At 51.9% G+C, this 20755-nt stretch overlaps 1 protein-coding gene across 3 annotated transcripts in view; it reads right to left on the reverse strand.

Annotated features, from left to right (window-relative positions):
• Positions 1-20755, reverse strand: part of SHTN1 (shootin 1) — a 237435-nt gene that overhangs the window by 134156 nt on the left and 82524 nt on the right. The window lies entirely within an intron of this gene.

A 20755-nucleotide genomic window follows, 5' to 3' on the forward strand; every position in this document is an offset into this window, starting at 1 on the left:
CACAACAATATCCACAGAACAGACAATACCGCCCTCGAGGACATGATCCAAATACACAAAGCTCAACGCACAACAAGAACAACCAGCAAACTGCATCTAGCCATACCCCCTCTCCCTTCAGCAAAGCTTTCCAACACTAGGAACAGAGCCTTCTCCATTGCAGGGCCGAAATCATGGAACTCCTTACCAGACTACCTATGCACACTCAATGACACCAAATCATTCAAAAAGGAACTCAAAACTTGGATATTCCAACAGACATTCATGGATGGTGTTGGATAATCTGATCACTCACACTCCAGTGACTCGAAGACATTCTAGAGTGTCCTTATGTAATAAATGTATCATTACCCTGTTGTATACTGCTTAGATAATATTCTTTACTCTGTAAGACCTGTTTTTTGAATCTACGTTTACTATGATTATTAATTGTAATATCTATCTGTACGTTGTTTATCAGCCTATTTATAGATTTGGTTCTAATTGCACTAAGGTAACAAGCTACTAGTTTTTACTGTTTACCGTTTCTTTATGTAACAAGTTGTTTAAATGTAAACCGGAGTGAAGGCAGACTGCTATACCTCGGTATATAAAAGATTCTAAATAAATAAATAAATTTCCAGGAGAGTTGAATTGATCGAAAATAGACTTAGATATTTAAACCTCCATCTGTTAGATTTTCCTCATGTTCTAGGATTAAATTGCCGAGGTTAACTCTCCGCAGATATTTTCAGTCTTGGTTTCTTCTCTTAAAGTCTACTTTCTACCTGGTAAGGTTACTTGTCAGATTTCCGCTAATTTTGAGCTAACTGATTTTTTAGAATCTTCTCAACATGAGGCAGCAGAAAGATTTACATTGTTAGTGTCCTCCGCTGAAAAAGATCTGAGTAATGTGATGAATAAACAGTTCATGGGGCAGAATGACAGAAGTTTTCCAGACTGAGCTTGTTTTAACCCAGGAGAGGAGGAAGGGCTTCCTGACCTTGCATCAGTGGACCCTTGCCCTTGGAGCTACTCTTTTATTAGGCTATCCCTGTAAACAATAGAATTTGTATGTTTTGATTGAACCAAAGAGAATGGTTACTGATTCCAACTCCTTAGTCTTACATTCGGTCCTAGTCTTATAAAACCACAGGATGTACTGAGAAACCTCATGCAGGGTAGTTCCTTAAGTTAAGTTTCTTCTTTTTTTCTCCTCCGTTTCTTCCCCCTTTTGCTTTTACATTTTGTGGAATGGTATTTCCTTGGTAATGTGTTTCCAATCATATTTCTTTTTATCAAAGTATTTGTGCTTTGTAATAAATTAAAACGCAATGTTGCAGCCTGTTGCTGTCAAATGTTTTACTGTTTTTTTTAAACTGTTACATGTAAAGCCTGTTGCTAATTTATTGTTTCACTGTAAACAGAGGTGATGTATGTCTATACGTACCGCGGTATAAAAGAATCTATAAATAAATAAATAAATAAATAAATATAAAGTAGAAATAAAAGTGGGGGGGAGACTGGATCCAAAAATAACTGAGCCTTAAGGACCAGTTTCAAACCTTCCACTCTTCAGCAAAGTTGGATAAAAAAAGTTTACAAGGAAATAAACGATTACTTAGTGTTGCTGGGGAGGAGCCGGCTGTCGTGGTACATGTGGGCACCAACGACATAGGAAAGTGTGGGAGAGAGGTTCTGGAAGCCAAATTTAGGATATTAGGTAGGAAGCTAAAATCCAGAACCTCCAGGGTGGCATTCTCTGAAATGCTTCCTGTTCCACGTGCAGGACCCCAGAGGCAGGCAGAGCTCCAGAGTTTCAATGCGTGGATGAGACGATGGTGTAGGGAAGAGGGATTCAGCTTTGTAAGGAACTGGGGAAACTTTTGGGGAAAGGGGAGACTTTTCCGAAAGGATGGGCTCCACCTTAACCAGAGTGGAACCAAGCTGCTGGCACTAACTTTCAAAAAGGAGATAGAGCAGCTTTTAAACTAGAACAAAGGGGAAAGCCGACAGTCACTCAGCAGTGCATGGTTCGGAGAAATGTATCCTTGAAGGATACTAATGAAACAGGAGAGTTAGGGCATCCCAACAGAGAGGTTCCATTAAAAGCAAATATAGTCCATATGCCTATATGTAAAAAATCACTAAAACTAATGATTTCCGAATTATCCCAAACAACTGAAAAGCAGGTTGTTAAAACAAACAAAAACACACTTTGAAATGTCTATATGCCAATGCCAGAAGTCTAAGAAGTAAGATGGGAGAGTTAGAGTGTATAGCAGCAAATGATGAGATTGACATAATTGGCATCACAGAAACTTGGTGGAAGGAGGATAACCAATGGGACAGTGCTATATCAGGGTACAAATTATATCGCAATGATAGGGAGGATCAACTTGGTGGGGGTGTGGCACTTTATGTCCGGGAGGGTATAGAGTCCAACAGGCTAAAGATCATACAAGAGACTAAATGCTCAGTAGAATCTATATGGGTAGAAATCCCATGTGTGTTGGGTAAGAGTATAGTGATAGGAGTATACTACCGTCCACCTGGACAAAATGGTCAGACAGATGATGAAATGCTAAGAGAAATCAGGGAAGCAAACCAATTTGGCAGTGCAATAATAATGGGAGATTTCAATTACCCCAATATTGACTGGGTAAATGTAACATCAGGACTTGCTAGAGATATAAAGTTCCTGGATGTAATAAATGATTGTTTCATGGAGCAATTGGTTCAGGAACCAACAAGAGAGGGAGCTATTTTAGATTTAATTCTTAGTGGAACACAGGATTTGGTGAGAGAGGTAACGGTGGTGGGGCCACTTGGCAACAGTGATCATAACATGATCAAATTTAAACTAATAACTGGTAGGGGGGACAATAAGTAAATATGCAGCTCTAACACTAAACTTTCAAAAGGGAAACTTTGATAAAATGAGGAAAATAGTCAGAAAAAAACTGAAAGGTGCAGCTGCAAAGGTTAAAAGTGTTCAACAGGCTTGGACATTGTTTAAAAATACAATCCTAGAGGCGCAGTCCATATGTATTCCACGCATTAAGAAAGGTGGAAGGAAGGCAAAACGATTACCGTCATGGTTAAAAGGTGAGGTGAAAGAGGCTATTTTAGCCAAAAAATCATCCTTCAAAAATTGGAAGAAAGATCCATCTGAAGAAAATAGGATAAAACATAAGCATTGTCAAGTTAAGTGTAAAACATTGATAAAACAAGCGAAGAGAGAATTTGAAATGAAGTTGGCCATAGAGGCAAAAACTCATAATAAAAACTTTTTTAAATATATCCAAAGCAAGAAACCTGTGAGGGAGTCGGTTGGACCATTAGATGACCGAGGGGTTAAAGGGGCTCTTAGGGAAGATAAGGCCATTGCAGAAAGACTAAATGAATTCTTTGCTTCCGTGTTTACTAGTGAGGATGTTGGGGAGATACCAGTTCCGGAGTTTGTTTTCAGGGGTGATGAGTCAGACGAACTGAACGAAATCACTGTCAACCTGGAAGATGTAGTAGGCCAGATTGACAAACTAAAGAGTAGCAAGTCACCTGGACCGGATGGTATGCATCCCAGGGTACTAAAGGAACTCAAAATGAAATTTCTGACCTATTAGTTAAAATTTGTAACCTATCATTAAAATCATCCATTGTACCTGAAGACTGGAGGGTGGCCAATGTAACCCCAATATTTAAAAAAGGCTCCAGGGGTGATCCGGGTAACTATAGACCAGTGAGCCTAACTTCAGTGCCGGGAAAAATAGTGGAAACTATCCTCAAGATCAAAATTGTAGAGCATATAGAAAGACATGATTTAATGGGACACAGTCAACATGGATTTACCCAAGGGAAGTCTTGCCTAACAAACCTGCTTCATTTTTTTGAAGGGGTTAATAAACATGTGGATAAAGGTGAACCGGTAGATGTAGTGTATTTGGATTTTCAGAAGGCGTTTGACAAAGTCCCTCATGAGAGGCTTCTACGAAAACTAAAAAGTCATGGGATAGGAGGCGATGTCCTTTCGTGGATTACAAACTGGTTAAAAGACAGGAAACAGAGAGTAGGACTAAATGGTCAATTTTCTCAGTGGAAAAGGGTAAACAGTGGAGTGCCTCAGGGATCTGTACTTGGACCGGTGCTTTTCAATATATATATCAATGATCTGGAAAGGAATACGATGAGTGACGTTATCAAATTTGCAGATGATACAAAATTATTCAGAGTAGTTAAATCACAAGCAGACTGTGATACATTACAGGAGGACCTTGCAAGACTGGAAGATTGGGCATCCAAATGGCAGATGAAATTTAATGTGGACAAGTGCAAGGTGTTGCATATAGGGAAAAATAACCCTAGCTGTAGTTACACGATGTTAGGTTCCATATTAGGAGCTACCATCCAAGAAAGAGATCTAGGCGTCATAGTAGATAATACATTGAAATCGTCAGCTCAGTGTGCTGCAGCAGTCAAAAAAGCAAATAAAATGTTAGGAATTATTAGGAAGGGAATGGTTAATAAAACGGAAAATGTCATAATGCCTCTATATCGCTCCATGGTGAGACCACACCTTGAATACTGTGTACAATTCTGGTCGCCGTATCTCAAAAAAGATATAGTTGCAATGGAGAAGGTACAGAGAAGGGCAACCAAAATGATAAAGGGGATGGAACAGCTCCCCTATGAGGAAAGGCTGAAGAGGTTAGGGCTGTTCAGCTTGGAGAAGAGACGGCTGAGGGGGGATATCATAGAGGTCTTTAAGATCATGAGAGGTCTTGAACGAGTAGATGTGACTCGGTTATTTACACTTTCGAATAATAGAAGGACTAGGGGGCATTCCATGAAGTTAGCAAGTAGCACATTTAAGACTAATCGGAGAAAATTCTTTTTCACTCAACGCACAATAAATCTCTGGAATTTGTTGCCAGAGGATGTGGTTAGTGCAGTTAGTGTAGCTGGGTTCAAAAAAGGTTTGGATAAGTTCTTGGAAGAGAAGTCCATTAACTGCTATTAATCAAGTTTACTTAGGGAATAGTCACTGCTATTAATTGCATCAGTAGCATGGGATCTTCTAGGTGTTTGGGTAATTGCCAGGTTCTTGTGGCCTGGTTTGGCCTCTGTTGGAAACAGGATGCTGGGCTTGATGGACCCTTGGTCTGACCCAGCATGGCAATTTCTTATGTTCTTATGTTCTTACTTAGGTATAACTGGGCCATACCAAAGAGACTCCGCCACACTGTCAGAAGTTCACTGTTCCTGTTCATTCTCTGGTGCCCCCATAGGCTTATTAAAAACTTTATTAATAAGCCTCCGGCTGAACATTACACACGCTAAACCACTTCCTGTACAGTACTTCACATCACACATAGCAGATGCAAATATCCTACATCCCTGCCGGTCAGGCTGCCGCCAACGGCATGGGACTGGTCAATGGTGTCAAACTGCAGATGGACAGAGACAAAGATTTTTTGCTGATCTTACTGGACTGGTCCCACTGCAGTTAACATCTTCTATCACGAGTTACTCTTAGCTCGTTCACAATGCGTTGGGTTAGAAGGAAACATGTTCAAATGTCTCGCATCTTTCTTGACAAATTGACAACAGTCTCTCTCCTGGGTTAAACCGAGCTCCACATCCCATCCGTTAGAGGGGGTGACTCAAACTTTGCCCCCAGTCCTTTTTCATGTTTACTTGCTACCCCTAGCAGAACTTACCCAGGGTAACCATCCAGTCAACAGACAGACGCTTGCCCTGTTTCCCCACCCCTTCCATAATGCCGTACCTGTAAATAATTAGCTAATCCGTAAATTCTTGACTTAAAGTTCTTTGTTCTACCCTAATTATCTCAATTAACGTTCACAATCATATTCTGTAGCTGTCCTGGACACCTCGACCATGCCAGTTTTCTCCTGCTAACTTGATCCCCACTATGAAGCAGCTCTACATTACATCTATTATGTGCCCATTGTAAGCTTAATAAATCACCACCAGCAAGTCAGCTCACTGGGTGTTGGCATTTTTGCCACAAAGGTAAATACAGTTTCATATAGAAGTGCTGCCAACATACTTGGGACTGGATGAAGCCGTCTGTCCAGATGATATAAAGTTCATTTAAAGACATTGACGAATCAGTTGTTATTTAATGCATTAAGTACTCCTGTGATGTGAAGTTGTGAAAGGGTTCTTTTTTTTCCTCCCATGATGGCGGCTTGAAAGGCAGAGCACTACAGAAATTCTACATTTTAAAAATTCTGTGTTGGTGCTGTCCGAGGTTTTCCCTTTTCACTTTGCTTAAAAACAGTATTTTATCTTGTTCAACTGGTTTAAGATTTTGAAAAAGAAGCGTTAAATTAAAAAAAGAAACGTTATTTATATAGAAAGTTGCAAAACTAAATATTGGTGTTTTGGATGGACGTGCGGCCCGTTGTAACCTTAGCCATAACTTACTGTAAAACGCCTCCAACTCTAGGGTTGGAAAAGCGTGATGATGATGATGATGGATTGTCAGTTGTTGCACATGACATCCAGATGGTGCCTTGTGCCTGGAATGCTGAACCTTAATAGGTGTCTGGAGGCGTTTGCTGGCTAATAATTTCAGCATAAAGCAAAACTTAATGCAAGAAAGACTGAGGCCCTTTGGATCAGATCAGTCAGATGTTCCACCTCTCTCCATGTCAAGAGTCAGTCCCACCCCCAAGAGAGATGGCTATATGTAAAGCCTGTTGCTGAATTTAATGTTCTACTGTAAACCGATCAGATGTTCCAAACGATGATCGGTATATAAAAACCACAAATAAATAAATCGGGCTAGAAGTGAAGCTGAAGGCCCAGTTATCCCCGCCTGCTCAACTTTCTGCAGTAGTTCAGGCAATGCTTATGGACCTCTGTCAATTTCGTCAGCTTTGGCATTTCTTAGGAAAAAGTGAGATGGCTACAATAATGTTCAGATTACTTACCTGGTAATCTTGTTTTCCTTAGTGTAGACAGATGGACTCAGGACAAATGGGATAGTATCCGCGTGCTAGCAGTTGGAGACGGATCTGACGTCAGCACAGGGGCGTGTATATATCCCCACAGGAAGCGCAGCTGTTCAGTAATCTTCCTTGCAAAAGCTGTTAGGGATGTGTGTACTGACGCTCAATGAAAAGTAAAGAAAAAAGTGAAAACAGGCCTCCCCTGACCAATTGACAGTGGCCGGAGACCGCCAGCCTTCCCAACCGGAAGGCGTGGATATAGGCAGAGTGTACGCTCTTAGGAACACAAAAGTCAAAGGCGTACCCGGAATCAGTGAAACCCATGGACACAGGCAGCTGGGCGGGATGCTGAGTCCATCTGTCTACACTAAGGAAAACAAGATTACCAGGTAAGTAATCTCAACATTTCCTGGCGTGTAGCCAGATGGACTCAGGACAAATGGGATGTACCAAAGCTTTACACCCCGCCTGGGCGGGAGGCTGCCTGAGGACCATGCAGTACCGCCCTCGCAAAGGCCGAGTCCTCCCTGGCCTGGACATCCAGACGGTAGAACCGAGAAAAGGTATGGAGGGAGGACCATGTCGCCGCTTTACAGATGTCCGCCGGTGACAGCATCCGGGATTCAGCCCAAGACGCCGCTTGGGCTCTGGTAGAATGAGCCTTAACCTGTAGAGGCGGAGCCTTCCCAGCCGCCACGTAGGCGGCTCTGACCACGTCTTTAATCCAGCGGGCAATGGTGGGCCGAGAGGCCGCTTCACCTTGCTTCTTCCCGCTGTGTAGGACGAACAGATGGTCTGTCTTCCGCAGGTCTTGAGTCATTGTCAGATACCTGGGCAGCAATCTGCCGAGGTCGAGATGGCGTAATAAACGGCCTTCTTCAGATTTCTTCAAACCTACCGTGGTAGGCAAGGATATGGTTTGGTTAAGATGAAACTGTGAAACCACTTTAGGGAGAAAGGAGGGAACCGTCCGAAGATGGATAGACTCCGAAGTGATACGTAGAAAGGGGTCACGGCAGGACAGCGCCTGTAGTTCAGAGACGCGGCGTGCGGAGCATACGGCCAGCAGGAATACCAACTTCAGGGTTAGAGACCGTAGAGACAAGCCCCGAAGGGGTCGGAAGGTGGATCCCGCAAGGAAATCCAGAACCAGATTAAGGTTCCAGAAGGGTATAGGCCACTTTAGTGGCGGACGAATATGCTTGACGCCTTGCAGGAAACGAGAAACATCAGGGTGCTTGGCGATAGTCTTGCCACCTCTCCTGGGTCCATAGCACGATAGTGCCGCTACCTGAACCTTGATGGAGCTGAGGGAGAGACCCTTCTGAAGCCCATCCTGCAAGAAATCCAACACAATAGGAATAGTGGCGGCATGTGGACTGGTGCCATGAGAGTCGCACCATGCTTCAAAGATTCTCCAGATCCGCACGTAGGTGAGGGAAGTGGAAAACTTGCGAGCCCGGAGGAGTGTAGTAATCACAGGCCCCGAGTAACCCTTTTTCTTCAGTCGAGCCCTCTCAATGGCCAGACCGTAAGAGAGAACTGAGCCGGATCCTCGTGCAGAATGGGACCTTGACGTAGAAGGTCCCGGAGAGGAGGCAGGGGGAGAGGCTCCCCTGCCAGCAGGCGTCTGAGGTCCGCGTACCAGGGTCTTCTCGGCCAGTCCGGGGCCACCAGAAGAACTAGGCCCTGGTGTGACCGAATCCTGTGGATGAGGGCACCCAGTAGAGGCCACGGGGGAAAGGCATATAGAAGAGTCCCCGGAGGCCACGGCTGGACCAGAGCATCGATGCCGTGCGAGCACGGGTCGCGCCTGCGGCTGAAGTATCTGGGTACCTGAGCATTGGACCTGTCTGCCAGTAAATCCATGGCCGGGATCCCCCAGTGATCGACAATCATCTGGAAAGCTGTGGGGGACAGCTGCCACTCGCCTGGATTCAGGCGTCCCCTGCTGAGGAAGTCTGCTGTGGTATTGTCCTTCCCGGCAATGTGGACGGCGGAGATGTCCCGCAGATTCGCCTCTGCCCAAACCATGAGAGGGGCGATTTCCAGAGATACCTGTCGGCTTCTGGTTCCGCCCTGACGGTTGATGTAGGCCACCGTGGTGGCGTTGTCGGACATCACCCTGACAGCTCTGTGCCGCAGCCGCGGAGCAAAACGAAGGCAGGCCAGTCTGACTGCCCGGGCTTCCAGGCGATTGATGTTCCATGTGGACTCCTCCCTGTTCCAACGCCCTTGCGCAGTGAGTTCTTCGCAATGTGCTCCCCAGCCGCTGAGGCTGGCATCCGTGGTGAGCAAGATCCACGTGGGCGAGGACATCCGCGACCCCCTGCTCAGGTGGTCGGACCGCAACCACCACCGCAGCTGGGTCCGAACATGGACCGGCAGAGGGAGGCGCGTGGAATAGGCTCGGTGATGGGGGCTCCAGCGAGAGAGCAGGGAAAGCTGTAGTGGTCTCATATGGGCTCGTGCCCAAGGCACCACGTCCAGAGTGGAGGCCATGAGACCCAGAACTTGCAGATAATCCCAAGCTAACGGCCGACTGGTTCCCAACAGATACTGGATACGCTGCCGAAGTTTCAACTGTCTCTTGGACGTAAGACTGACCGTGTCCGCCCGAGTGTCGAACCTTACCCCCAGATATTCTATGGACTGGGAAGGCTGTAGGCAGCTCTTGCTGAGGTTGATGACCCAGCCCAAGCTTTCCAGAAGGGCGATCACCCTGTCGGTTGTCCGCAGGCTCTCCGCTCGGGACTTCGCCCTGATCAACCAGTCGTCTAGGTAGGGATGGACCAAGATCCCGTCCCGCCTGAGTGCCGCCGCCACAACCACGATCACCTTGGTGAATGTCCTCGGGGAGGTGGCCAACCCGAAGGGGAGAGCTCGAAACTGGAAGTGGCGGTCCAGAACCTTGAAGCGGAGGAAGCGCTGATGATCCGGATGTATCGGAATATGAAGATAGGCTTCGGACAGGTCTAATGCCGTGAGGAACTCTCCGGGCTGGACTGCGGCTTTGACGGAGCGCAGAGTTTCCATGCGAAACCTCGGCACCCGTAAGTACCGATTGAGGGATTTGAGGTCCAGCACAGGCCGAAAAGTGCCCCCTTTCTTGGGTACTATGAAATAAATGGAATAGTGTCCAGAATTCACTTCCCAGGCAGGCACTGAGAGGATGGCGTTTAAGGTCAGGAGCCTCGTCAGGGTGGCCGCCAACGCTGCCTTCTTGAGCGGGGAACAGGAAGACTCCACAAACTTGTCCGGAGGAAGATGATGAAAGTCCAGATAATACCCCTCTCGGATAACTGCGAGGACCCACTGGTCCGACGTGATCTCGACCCATCTGGGGTAGAAGAGGGTCAACCTGCCCCCTATGGCTTCGTCCCCCAGATGAATCGGCAAATTCTCATTGTGGGATGCGACCGGGACCCCCGCCCGGCCCGTTCCCCCGTCTGCGCAGCCTGGACCGAAAGGACTGATTCCTGGCCGGAGGACGCGGCGTCTGGTAGCGCCCTCTATATGGAACAAATCGCTGTGAACCCCTGCCCCTGGAGGGCCGGGGACCGGAGCGCTGTCCCCTCCTGGACCGGTCTTCTGGTAGGCGAGGCACAGGAGAGGCACCCCAGGAAGCGACAAGCTTATCAAGGTCACTGCCAAACAGAAACGAGCCCTGAAAAGGCAATTTGGTGAGGCGAGACTTGGAAGGGGCATCAGCGGACCATGGCTGGATCCATAGGTGTCTCCTGGCGGCCACGGAAGACGAGATCCCCTTAGCCGTGGTTCGAACCAAATCCGATGCGGCATCGGTGAGGAAGGAAAGAGCGGGCTCCATGTCAGCCGCCGGAGCGTTGTTCCGGACCTGAGACAAGCAGGCACGAGTGACCACCGTGCAACAGGCCGCAATCCTCAAAGAAAGAGCTGCCACCTCAAAATTTTGCTTCAGAATGGCGTCCATCCGCCTGTCCTGGGGCTCCCTGAGGGCCAAACCCCCTTCCACAGGAATGGTAGTGCGCTTGACCACAGCGCTAATTAAGGCGTCCACCTGAGGGCATGCCAGGAGGTCCTGGAGAGCCGGTGCCAATGGGTACATGCCTTTCAGGGCCGGCCCCCTTGAAAGGAGGCCGCCGGTGCTGCCCATTCCAAATCAATGAGTTGCTGAGCTGCCTGCAAGAAAGGAAAATGGCGGGCTGTAGGACGAAGACCTTCCAGCAGGGGGTTCTGCGCAGAAGGAATCGAAGCACTGGGTCCAGTGATCTCCAACTCCGCCAGACACTGAGACACGAGGTCCGAGAGGTCCTCCTTAGGGAAAAAGCGCCGCATAGTCCGGTATGGCGCAATCCCCGGGGGGAGGTCCCCTTCGTCCGGGAGTTCGGACTCGTCCGGTGAAACCTCCAGGTCCGAGTGATCGGGACTGTCCAATAGCGGGAGGTCCCGCTCCCGAGAAGGCTGCGAGGGTCCCGGAACCGGATCCCTAGAGGCTGCCATCATGGCGGCAGCCGCAGTATGCGCCGGAGACGCCGCCCCCGCAGGAACCGCAGCAACCGCCGGAAGAACAGGCGCAGCAAGGACCGTAGGGGCAGGACACGAAGCCGTCTGCATCTGGACAAAGGCATGAATTCCCTGAAAAAGATCCACCCAGGAAATGGAAGCCGCCTCAAAACGCCGGGGTACCAGATCCCCCGGGATTCCCGAGCGGTCGAGACCGCCTCCCAAATCCGGGGTAGCCGCAGGTGAACTATCAAAAAACTGCGGCTGAGATTGGTCCTGGCCGGAGGGTCCCCCGGCCGCCGCACATTGGGTACACAGGGAGTCGGGGTCAGTACCGCGCGTGGCACGAAGGTGGCACGCGGAGCAGAGGCCCAGAGCTGAAACGTCTAGGGCAAGTGGCGGCGCAGCTGCGGCTGCGAGCTGATCCATGAGCAGAATATAGCAAGCGTGCGCTTCCTATGCGGCAGCAATAGGCGCAGGCTAGAACAGGCGCACAATAGCAATAGGATGCGGCAGCAATAGGCGCTGAATAGAGCAAGCGCACAATAGCAAAGGCAAGCGGCAGCAATAGGCGCTGAGCAAAACAAGCGCACAATAGCAATAGGAAGCGGCAGCAATAGGCGCTGAGCAAAACAAGCGCACAATAGCAAGAGGAAGCGGCAGCAATAGGCGCTGAGCAAAACAAGCGCACAATAGCAATAGGAAGCGGCAGCAATAGGCGCTGAGCAAAACAAGCGCACAATAGCAATAGGAAGCGGCAGCAATAGGCGCTGAGCAAAACAAGCGCACAATAGCAATAGGAAGCGGCAGCAATAGGCGCTGAGTAGGAACAGGCGCCCAATAGCAAGAGTATGCGACAGCAATAGGCGCTGAAAAAACAGCCGCACAATACGAAGCAGGTAGCAATATACACCTAAGGGCAGTCAATAGGCATACAGCAGCAATATGCGGCACATACTCACAGTGGTAGCCAAGAAGCGAGAACAAGGAGGAGAGGAGAAAAAAATAAATAAATAAATAAAAGCCGCGCCCATTACAGGCGCGGAATACCTGAGTAAGGCCACAAATGGCGTCCTCCACAGCTTGCCACGCCGCTGGTCCTCTAGATAGCGGAGACCTGGGTGAAGAGACGTACGCCGTACCAAATCTTCAGCGCTGCCGGGCAGGATCACAGGCGGTCTCCGGCTGCGAGGGGAAAGGGCCGATACCTTTCACCGCCGCGGTTGAGGCACTGCACCCGCTACCTCGTCCACGCCGGGAGCGAGGGCCTCGGCTGAACCGAGGACTTACACCTCCGGGGGACCACGGGAGTCACCCCGGGAAGCTCAACTGGGGGGCACGGCCAGAACGGCCCCTGAGGAGCGCGGGGCTCAAAAAGGTGTCGAAGAAAGGTAAAGTAGAATCTAGAAGAGAAGAAAACAAAAATGAAAGTAGTCTTGGACTGCACGCTGAACCAGCGTGCAAGCACTCCAAACTGCTTTGGAGACGGAAATTACTGAACAGCTGCGCTTCCTGTGGGGATATATACACGCCCCTGTGCTGACGTCAGATCCGTCTCCAACTGCTAGCACGCGGATACTATCCCATTTGTCCTGAGTCCATCTGGCTACACGCCAGGAAATACATACTTTAATGCAGTAATTAACTGAGTGGACTATTTAATTTGCTGTATTGAGGGCTTCTAGCTATTAACTTTAGACCAGGGCTTCCCAAGCTTTTAGCCAACATGACCCCATTTTAGCAATTGAAAATTCACACAACCCCAGATGACCAAAACAAATTAGCTCCCTCCCCTCTAAAAATCTGACTTCCCTCTCAGCCTCCCCCATCTCAACTTCCCTACTCCAGCTGCTCTCTTTATCTCTCAGTCACCTCCTCCCATAAGCTCACCCCTTCTTTATCACTCCCCATCCCAACCACTCTCAAACCGTACCAACTTCTTTCTTATATCCCCCAGTTTCTCTCTCAGCCCTCCCGGCTGATGCCCTCTTTCATATCTACCCCCTCACACACACACTTTTACCCCACTCTTTCCCCTTTCGAACCTGCTCCCCTGATGATGCTACCTTTAAATCTCACACACGGCAGAATCAGAGCCAGCAGCAGCAGGAGGGGGAGGGGGGGGGCAGTGCCTTGGGCCATCTCCTCTTCCTCTGCAGCTGGCAGTGTTGATGCCAGATGTGGGGAAGGGAGCAGGATAATCCATTTGTGTCCTGAGCTGGTGCTACGGGTGATGCTGTACGATGCATTATAAGAACATACTGGGTCAGACCAAGGGTCCGTCAAGCCCAGCATCCTGTTTCCAACAGTGGCCGATCCAGGCTACTTACCATTTCTGGCTGGATGTGATGCAGTGATCACCGGTGGAAGCAATGAGCAGGATCTGCAATTCCCTTCTCAGCTATCAGGCAATGTGTGACGTTCAGGAAAGCGCGGGCTTGCTCCCTATTGCCAGCTGGCCACACTGATAGCTGGCGATGAGCTCAAGCTGATGATTTTGTAAACCCCCTAGATCAGGGATAGGCAAATTACAGCCTGTGGGCCAAATTCGGCCCTTTCACCATCCTTCTTCCGGCCCTTCACCATCCTTCTTCTGGCCCACCTTTAAATCTACATTACATGCGGTCCCACCAGTGCTCCCGTCTGCCCCGGCATCTCCCTTCATAGCCACTGAACCGTGCGACGTCGGGCCTCGATTGATGTCACATACGTACGCAGGACGGTCACGGCGCTGGTGCTATTTAATGACAGGCTGCTGGGACTCCCACCCCCCTGCCAGCAAGAAGAGGACCTGCACTGTGCACCTGGAGCCGCGGGTTAATAGACTTCCCCTCCCCCTCCAGCAAGAGGTGGCTCTGCGCACCACGTGTCCAGCACCCAGCCGACAGGACGAAGACGAATCTGATCTCGGTGTGAAGCTGGCCTTCCAGTGCTCTTCCAACGACAAACTGGGGGTGGAGGGGTGAATCATACAATGGGTTGGGAGGGGAAGGGAGAATGGTAAGTGATTAAGAGGGGAGAGGTCAGAAGGGAAGAGAGTGAGGGGGAAGGAGAGTTAAGTGACAGAAAGGAAGGGAGTGAGTTGGCAGAGGAGTGGGAAGAGAGGGAGTGAGTGGCTAACAAAGAAGAGAGTGAGTGGGGGGAAGGAAAGGGTAAATTACAGAAGAAAATGAAAGGATTGGGAGAAGAAGAGTGACTGAGGAAAAGGAGGGAGAGTGACAGACAAAGGAGTGAGTGGTGGGTGGGGAGTGACAGATGGAAAGGAGGGAGGGGAGTTACTGAGATGGCTGGGAGTGGGTGGATGGGAGGGAGGGAGAATGACAGAAAGGTGTGAGTGGGAGGGGGTGACATGAAAAAGAGAGGGAGGGGAGGAAAAGGAGGGGAATGACATAAGGAAAGGGGTGAGTGACCGAGAGGGAAGAGGGTAAGAATGAGGGAAAGGAAGGGGACTGAGTGACAGGGTGAGTGACAGAGGGGAGGAAAGAATGAATGGGAGGGAGAGGTGAAAGATAGAAGAGAGGAGGGTTGAGTGGAAAGGAGGGGTGAATGACCGAGAGGTGAGGGGAGGGAAGGTGAGTGGAAGGGAGAGGGTAGAAGCGTTTGTGTGTTGCTCCCAGCTCCCCTTTCTCTAAACCCTCTGCAGTCTCAGAGTGACTGTAAATCAAAATGTCATACATACGGAGGGAGGAACCTGTTATCCTTATTAGCTTTAATTATTGGACATTTGATATGTCTGTGTTTTGAAATATTTGATTTTTGGCAAATGTTAAATGTTTATTTATTCTTATATATTCTTATATGTTTTATTCATCATCTGTTTTGAAATATTTTTATTAGTTTGCTTATTTTTCCTATCACTGATGTTCTATTTCTTGATTTGATTTTATAAGGATGGTGATATTCTGTTTTGTTTTCTTTTTATTATTGCACTGCATGAGAGTCTGGCTTTTAGTGGTTTCCACTTCCGTTTTCTGTCTGGCACCTTTCCATGTATACTTGATGGTCTTTTTATTCCTATTTGGTGAAGGTCCGTCTCTGTTCTGCATCTGTGACTGCCGGCTGGGAAATCACCTCCTCAGGTGGAGGTTGGGATCCACGACTGAAGGGGCTCCTCGGGCGAGGAAAATGGTGGCGCTTAAGCCTGCCCGATGCCGAAATTCCTGCAGCAAGGGCTGGGGATGTGATTGCTGTGTTGAGGAGCTCCAAGGGGCACCCCGCCCTGCCCCGCCCTCACTGCACTCGTTAACTTGCAATGCAGCCCCAACACGATAAGGTTTGCCCATCCCTGGTCTAGAGGATCATTAAGAAGGGAAAGCCCAGATCCAATGACCAATCGAGGAGATAACTGATCAGGCAGGCAACCAAGAGGTCAACTGCAATTGTGAAAGAGCCACTGGGCTTCCATGGCCAAGACTGGTCAACGTGTGCATGTGGCAAAAATAGCCCAAGCTCTCTAAAAAAAAAAAACGTAGCTGTATAGAAGAGAGGCAGAAAGGCTGCCAGTACTCAAGAAAGTGCAACTTGAATCCCATTTGAAGTATGAAAAGGAACACTCGGGGGATACCGTAGCCGTTTTGGGGCCTGACAAAACTGAAACAGAACTTTTTTTTGGCCAGGATGCAAAGTGCTACGGTGAACGGGAATCTAATGCAGCGCATCCACCCTGCTGTGAAGTATGGAGCTGGAAGTACCATGGCAGGGGGGGCTGTTTCTCGCCATCAGGGACGACGAATCGAGAAAAGTGCAGAAAAGTCCTTGAGGAAAACCTGATGACCCTCTGGAAGAAGGCTTACAGAAGAAAGGAAGCAGGCGATGACCCGAAGCTCTCAGCCAGAACCTCACCGGAGGGGCAGTGGACCAGCCACAGCCCTGACCTCAAGGCTTGAAGGCTGCAGTCCCTCAGTGCTCCCCAAAGAACCTGAAGAGCTGGAAGCATTTTGGGAAGACGAAGGGTCAAATCTCGACAAATCGAGGTGCGTGAAGTTGGTGGAGACCTCTCTCGACAGCCTCACAACTTCCTCCAAGTACTGACTCGGGGGTGCAGATTTATCCAATGGCAGGATTTCAGTTTTGCTTTTTTGGATAAATCTACGCTTTGCCTCCCAGGAAAACATTTTTTTGATTCTTAAAGGTGTGGCATATGGTACGAGGATGAGTGGGAATACAACATGTAAAAGCCACGCACCCTCACCTCCGCTGCCAAAAAAAGGGTTTAGGAACGTTAAGGCTGAGAAGAGAAAGGTGAAGAATTACTCTTAGTGCACTTAAGCTTAATTCAAGTATAATTATCATGAGATCCCAAGTGTACAAGTGAGAGAAGCAGGAAGGCCTCGTATTTCCTTTCCAAGTTTAAAAAAAAAAAAAAAGACATAGCAATAATGTCTTCCTTCCCAGGTCCACCCAAAGTCCTTGCTATGTTAACATTAAAATTCATAATATGGCGCTAAAGTGGCAAGAAACATTACTAACCCTGAATTTGTATTTCATTTTTTCTTACCAGGGATAATGATCATCTGCAGCAAACTCGGGCCAACCAAAAAAAAAAAACCACTTAACTAATTAGTAGTTGCAGTCACCGAGAAAAAACATGAATCAACACTGTTATTACAAGTGGCACGTTTGAGTGGCATCTAATTATGAATTGATGAGTGCAATACTTGCATTATCGACGTTACTCCCGCATCCCATCAGGGCCTAAAAGCCCCGCTGATGGCAAGAGAACCGAGAGCAAACTCCCCTTCCCCCCCCCCCCCCCCCCCCCCCCCGGAAGAGCAATCGCCCTGGCAGAGCCCCCACCCCTGGCTTAAATGACACGTTAAGCGCAATTACTGGTAGAGGCTGTAAATAAACAGGATTGAGAAGTGAAAATCGCACCCCAAGTGCCCGAGACAGAATCTGACACAGGGGAAAGTGGCAGCCTTAATTGAGAGTTCCTTTGACTGCTGGAGATCATTTCAACCCGCATTTCTCCTAGGACAGTGATTACAGCCATGGGAGACGGGAGGGCATAAATGGTATCGGCGGCCGCTGACAGATCAGTGAATTAAATTGTGTCTGCTGTTGTGTGCGAGCCTTGATGAGAGCTACAGATGCCTCGGTGGCCTTATCATTATAAAAAAAAAAAAAACAGTGTTTCACGCTGCCATCAACCTTGCCGGCTCCCATTGAAAAGAAAATGATTGTCTGCTAAGAGAAGCCCTTCCCAGTCCCATCCCCCCCCTCCCCCCTCCCCAATCTCTTGTGCTGAATAGAACCAATTTTCAGAGAGAGCCATGAAATCACGCAATCGGGCCTAAAATGCAGCTGCTTGGCCTGGAAGAAGCAGAGGGCCCTCATTAAAAACTGGAATCGCACACACAATGCGGTGTTTACTGCCAGGAGAACAAATGGAAGCCGAGCGCAGGCCAAGTTTATTCAGACACAAAGGCCTGCGCCGAGCTCTCCATCGCTGCGCCCTGGCCTTTTACATTGCAAATTTACATAATGGGCCCCAATATACTTCCTTAAAATCCCCCGATGCTCGCGCATTCTCTCACCGGGCTCCCTCTCAGAGGGGGCAAGGGGAACAGATCCGCTCGCTCCCAACGGGGGCCGAATCCGCAGAATATTCCAATATCCCTAAATCCACCCCCCCCCGGCCGTGTGCACGGAGGAGGAGGAGGTTCGGGCGTTACAGCCTCGTGTCCCGAGGCGCCAAAACCAGGACTTCCAGCACGCGGGGAACACAAGTGGGAAGGAAGCACGAGGAACAATTAACAGGTCGATACAGTTATGCCGCGTTAGAAAGAGTGCGGCAGTGCAGGGCGCACCCTCGTTCCCCGCACGCACAGTTCTCTTCACCTAGCGCTCGATACTCTATTCAAATTGCATGCAAATGCAAGCCGCGTCTGCAAAGCGTTAGGCGAAGCGTTAGGCCCGCGCAACCCATTTTACTGTACAGGCGCTTAATACAGCGCCTGTACAGTATCCTGGGTGCGCTGGGACCTGTCATTTGAAATGACAGGCACCAGGAAGTGGATGGTTTCCCCCCTCCCGAAGCAAGGCGGGAGGGGGGAAACCATCAAAACTAAAACAACCAAAACATAAAACAAAAGTTATTATATAAATACCTAGATGTCACTTTCCGAATCCCCCATCTCCACGTGCGTTTTATCAAGCCGCGCTGCGGGGGGAAGCCGGCGCGGCGCCCGTTATCCATGCGGCGGCGGGAAGGTGGAAGGCAGGGGCGTCATCAGGAAGGGGGGGAAGGAAGGTGGGAGCCCCCGTTAATAAAGGAGGCGGCGGGAGGCGGCAGGCAGGTGGGCGCCAGTTTCATCCAGGCGGCGGGAGCGGAAGCAGGTGGGCGCCCGTTCATCCAGGCGGCGGGAGCCGGCGGGCAGGTGGGCGCCGTTCATCCAGGCGGCGGCGGGCAGGTGGGCGCCCGTTCATCCAGGAGCGGCGGGCAGGTGGGGCCCATTCATCCAGGCGGCGGCGGGAGCCGGCGGGCAGGTGGGCGCCCGTTCATCCAGGCGGCGGCGGGGGGGAGCGGCGGCGGGCAGGTGGGCGCCGTTCACCAGGCGGCGGCGGGAGCCGGCGGGCAGGTGGGCGCCCATTCATCCAGGGGGCGGCGGGAGGCGGCGGGGGCAGGTGGGCGCCCGTTCATCCAGGCGGCGGCGGGAGGCGGCGGGCAGGTGGGCGCCCGTTCATAGGCGCGGGGCGGGAGCCGGTGGGCGCCCGTTCATCCAGGCAGCGGCGGGAGCCGGCGGGCAGGTGGCGCCCGTTCATCCAGGCGGCGGCGGGAGGCGGCGGGCAGGTGGGCGCCCGTTCATCAGGAGCCGGCGGGCAGGTGGGCGCCCATTCATCAGGCGGCGGGGGTGAGGCTGGCGGGCAGGTGCGGGCCGTTCATCCAGGCGGCGGCGGGAGCGGGCAGGCGGTGGGCGCCGTTCATCAGGCGGCGGCGGGAGCCGGCGGGGCAGGTGGCGCCGTTCATCCAGGAGCCGGCGGGCAGGTGGGCGCCCGTTCATCCAGGCGGCGGCGGGCAGGTGGGCGCCCATTATCCAGGAGCCGGCGGGCAGGTGGGCGCCCATTCATCCAGGGCGGCGGGAGGCGGCGGGCAGGTGGGCGCCCGTTCATCCAGGCGGCGGCGGGAGGCGGGGGCAGGTGGGCGCCCATTCATCCAGGCGGCGGCGGGAGCCGGTGGGCGCCGTTCATCCAGGTGGCGGGAGCCGGCGGGCAGGGGGGCGCCCATTCATCCAGTGGCGGCGGGAGAGCCGGCGGGCAGGTGGGCGCCCGTTCATCCAGGCGGCGCGCGGGAGGCGGCGGGTGCCCGTTCATCCAGGCGGCGGCGGGACGGTGGGCAGGTGGGGCGCCCGTCATCCAGGCGGCGGCGGGAGCCGGTGGGCAGGTGGGCGCCCGTTCATCCAGGCGGCGGCGGGAGCCGGCGGGCAGGTGGGCGCCCGTTCATCCAGGCGGCGGCGGGAGCCGGCGGGCAGGTGGGCGCCCGTTCATCCAGGCGGCGGGGGGAGCCGGCGGGCAGGGGGCGCCCGTTCATCCAGGTGGCGGCGGGAGCCGGCAGGCAGGTGGGGCCCGTTCATCCAGGTGCGGCGGGAGCCGGCAGGCAGGTGGGCGCCCGTTCATCCAGGCGGCGGCGGAGGCGGCGGTGGTGCCGTTGATCCAGGCGGCGGCGGGAGCCGGGCGGCAGGTGGGCGCCCGTTCATCCAGCGGCGGCGGGAGCCGCGGGCAGGTGGCGCCCGTTCATCCAGGCGGCGGCGGGAGCCGGCGGGCAGGTGGGCGCCGTTCACCCAGGCGGCGGCGGGAGGCGGCGGGCAGGTGGGCGCCCGTTCATCCAGGCGGCGGCGGGAGCCGGCGGGCAGGTGGGCGCCCGTTCATCCAGTGGCGGCGGGAGCCGGCGGGCAGGTGGGGCGCCCATTCATCCAGGCGGCGGCGGGAGCGGCAGGCAGGTGGCGCCCATTCATCAGGCGGCGGCGGCGGGAGGCGGCGGGCAGGTGGGCGCCCGTTCATCCAGGGGCGGCGGGAGCCGGCGGGCAGGTGGGCGCCATTTCATCCAGGCGGCGGCGGCGGGAGGCGGCGGGCAGGGGGGCCCGTTCATCCAGGCGGCGGCGGAGGAGGCCGGGGCAGGTGGGCGCCCATTCATCAGGCGGCGGCGGGAGGCGGCGGGCAGGTGGGCGCCCGTTCATCCAGGCGGCGGCGGGAGGCGGCGGGTGCCCGTTCATCCAGGCGGCGGAGGGGAGCCGGTGGGCGCCCGTTCATCCAGGCGGCGGCGGGAGCCGGCGGGGCAGGTGGGCGCCCGTTCATCCAGGCGGCGGCGGGGA

This window comes from Rhinatrema bivittatum, chromosome 7 (assembly GCF_901001135.1).
Source record: "Rhinatrema bivittatum chromosome 7, aRhiBiv1.1, whole genome shotgun sequence".
NCBI classification, from domain to species: Eukaryota; Metazoa; Chordata; class Amphibia; order Gymnophiona; family Rhinatrematidae; genus Rhinatrema; species Rhinatrema bivittatum.